Here is a 3964-nt window from a genome sequence, read left to right as displayed (position 1 = left end):
TTAAATGTGATTTAGAGTGTGAGTTCTGGTGTCAGGCCCACTGGGTTTGAAGGTCACCTTTACCATCACTTAGCTTGAGCTAGTTAATTTCCTGGATTTCAGCTTCCTCATCTGTAACTGGGCACACCACACAAGTTTCTTCTCAACGTTAAATGGCAATATACGTGAAGTGCTCAGCAGAGTCCCGGTTCACGTAAGACTCCAAAAGAGCATCAGTGTTCTATCCCGGGGCTACATGGAAAGAGTGCAGATGAAACCCCCACTACAACTTCCCGGCGCAGAGATGCACATTTTAGAGACCTGTATTCTCATGTATATACTATCTCCTTTCTTTAGCACTGTTTTCTTATCTCATAATGCTTCTGTGGAGAGTGGGAATTCTAAAATTATGCTGGATTGTGACTTTCTTTGGGGGACTTCTGAGTAAAGAGTATTCATAGGATTGTAGCTCTTAGTACCCAGGGGCCTTCAGAGATGGTGTGGTCCTGCCCCTGACTTCAGGTAAGATCTTATTAGCCCCAGTGGAAGCCAAGAGAGCTCAAGACAGCTGCCTAGGGTCTCATAGTAAAGGATGAGGGATCAAAGGCAGAAAGAAGTTAGGATTAATCCAATGAAGTTAGGACATTTGGTCACTTCCATTGTATGAGTGTCCATGGTTCTTGGTATCAAACCCTCAACTTCCTAAGAACCTAGGGCATTTCTGTACAAAAACTATGCTTGTTCACTGCTGTCCCCAAAGGCCAGTTACAATTAGATGCTTCCTCAAGACTTAGCTATAAAAGGAACAATAATTATAATAACAGGTTGATGCCATTTTTCTATTTTCCTACTGGTTTTCTTTCTAGTTCTGAGAATCGCAAAACGACAGTGAGGGATGTATTTCAAGCTGGAAAAGTGACGAAGAGGGAACAGAAACAAATCCTCACCAAGAAATAAAAGACAAGTAAAGGGGCTTCTCTGGTGGCGCAGTAGTTAAGAATCTGCCTGCCACTGCAAGGGACACGGGTTCAGAGCCCTGGTCCGGGAAGATCCCACATGCCGCAGAGCAACTAAGCCCGTGCGCCACAACTACTGAGCCCGCGTGCCTAGAGCCTGTGCTCCACAACAAGAGAAGTCAGCACAATGAGAAGCCCACGCACCGCAACGAAGAGTAGCCCCCGCTCGCCGCAACTAGAGAAAGCCCGCACGCAGCAAGGAAGACCCAACGCAGCCAAAAATAAAAACAAACAAATAAGTTAATTAATTTAAAAAAACAGAAGTAAAGGACAAAGTGAGCTTCGGTGCCTCTCGGGACAAATCCCCGCTTTGGGCAGAAGGCCAGGCCCACGGGGAGGATGCTGAAGACCCGGCCCGAGGGCGGGAACTGGAGGGCAAAGGGGCGGGAAAGGGTGACCTTCATTTTCAATCCCGCTGGACTCCCGGGAGGCAGAAGCAAAACCTCCGTCGCAGAGCAGCAGCAGGAACCGGACACATTAGACAGAGGACATATCACTGTGTGCTTGGAATTTCCATTCGCTTCATTCTCCTACCAGGCGCCCAGCAACACGGCAAACAGACTGGCCTGCCGGTCCTCGGCACCGGCACCCGCTCCTCCCAAGAAAACCGAGGTCTGAATCCAGAGCCCCACACCATGACTTCGTTTGCACGGAGCCTCTCTGGGGACACAGAGGCGGCGGCTACATCCCCCATCACACCTCACTGCACAGCTTCACAAATGTCCCCTTCAAGTATCTGGGCCGTTTTTAAGCAATGTTCTGCCTCAGAAGTGTCACCAGGTTAGCCCATTAACTATTTCCTGGCAATAAAAATAAAATCTGGGTAATAAAATAAAGCCTAACCTTTTTTTTTTCCTTTGTGCTTAGTCGGGTTTCACTTGCACACAGAGGGGCTACGTGCTGAGGCCCCGCACCCGGCTCTTCCGACCGGAGTTCCTAGGGCAGAACGGCTGCCGCCGGAACCTCGCCTCAGGTAGGCGTGTGCAGAAGTGAGGCGAACGACACTGCATCCAAGATGGCGACCGGGGCCCGTGTGCAGAGAGGCTGCACGTGACAGTGCAATCCAAGATGGCGACCGGGGCCCGTGTGCAGAGACGCTGCACGTGACCGTGCAATCCAAGATGGCGACCGGGGGCCTTGTGTAGAGAGGCTGCACGTGCCGGTGCCGTCCAAGATGGCGACCGGGCCGTGTGCAGAGAGGCTGCGCCTGGAGCTGACATCTGGAGCCGTGAGCAGCACTGCTGCGCTGGAAGGGGGAGAAGTCTGTCCCGCCCCGTCCCCTCCCCTCCCCGCAGAGGAGATCCCTATAAAGCAGCCCCACCCACGGCCTAGGTGGGGAGCACTGTGCTCTAAAGCAGAGCTTGCATCTCTCCATTTTTTGACCAGATAATAAAGCTTTCCTTTGTTCCTGAACCAAACTTGGTCTCATTCTACGGGCTCGAGCGACACCAGGCAGGAGGACCCTTGTTGGGACCTGACTGGAAAGGGTCAGTAACAGAAGGTACCTGCCGCATGTCCGCCTACTCTCTTGTTCTCTCTGGAGCCACCTTCTTCCAAGGCCTCTCTGGTTCTCTGCCTCTCCCTCGCCACCGCCAATCCCGTTTCTCAGTTTCCCCAGCCCGCACGCCCCACTCAGCCAAACAAAATCCTCGTTAACGATTCTGATTCCATCTACGGTCCTGTTCCCAATTCCTACGTTTTTTCCCACAGCACCAAACAATTCCTCAACACTGGCTGAGTGTCCTACAATTCAACAGAATTCTGACATTATCTACCCCAGTTTAAGGGCTCATTCCCACCAGACTGCCCCCACTTCCAACACCAACAGCAAGTCTATAGATCAGAGGCTCCCATGACCCCCTCCTCGGGTTGGATTAATTTGCTAGAGCGGCTCACAGAACTCAGGGAAAGTTTACTTATTAGATTACTGTTTTATTATAAAAGGATATAATTCAGGAACTGCCAGATGGAAGAGACGCACGAGGTAAGGCAGGGGGATGGAGGCTGAAGCTTCCTCTCCAGGCACCAGTCTCCCAGAATCTTCATGTGTTCACCAACCCAGAAGCGCTCCAAATGCTGTCCTTTTGGGGTTTTACGGACACTTCATTATGTAGTCATGATTGGTTAAATTGCGGGCCATTAGTGATTGATGGAGCCCCTCTCTTCTCCCAAGAGATTGGGGTGGGACTGAAAGTTCCAACCCTCTAATCACATGATAGGTTCTCCTGGCAACCAGGCCCCCTATCCTTAGGCTACCGAGGGGCTTTCCACAAGTTGCCTCATTAACATAACAAAAGACACTTTTTATCACTCTCATCAGAAGAAATTCCAAGAGTTTTAGGTGCTGGTCAGAAACAGGGACAAAGACCAAATATATATTTATTAAATTACAATACCACATTGATTCATCACCATTATCTCTAAAGCATTTAACCCAGGGGGAGGGGGAGGAAAAGAGCAGACATTCATTCCAGAACACCTACTTCCACAACGAGATATGTCTTTTAAATATCAAAAATATGGGACTTCCCAGGTGGCGCGGTGGTTAAGAATCTGCCTGCCAATGCAGCAGACACGGGTTTGAGCCCTGGCCCGGGAAGATCCCACGTGCTGCAGAGCAACTAAGCCCGTGCGCCACAACTACTGAGCCTGTGCTCTAGAGGCCGCGAGCCACAACTACTGAAGCCCACGTGCTGCAACTACTGAAGCCCACACACCTAGAGCCCATGCTCGGCAACAAGAGAAGCCACCGCAATGAGCAGCCCGCGCACCGCAACGAAGAGTAGCCCCAGCTCGCCGCAACTAGAGAAAGCGCACAGCAACGAAGACGCAACACAACCAAAAATAAGTAACTAAATAAATAAATTTTTAAATTCAAAAATATGCCTCTATCAACGATTATACAGTTGACCCATGAATAACCCGAGTTTGAACTGCCTGGATCAACTTCCATGTTGATTTCTTTTCAA

Source organism: Mesoplodon bidens, assembly GCF_964165515.1.
Source record: "Mesoplodon bidens genome assembly, chromosome: 9".
In the NCBI taxonomy this organism is placed as follows: Eukaryota; Metazoa; Chordata; class Mammalia; order Artiodactyla; family Ziphiidae; genus Mesoplodon; species Mesoplodon bidens.
This window is presented reverse-complemented; position numbering follows the sequence as displayed.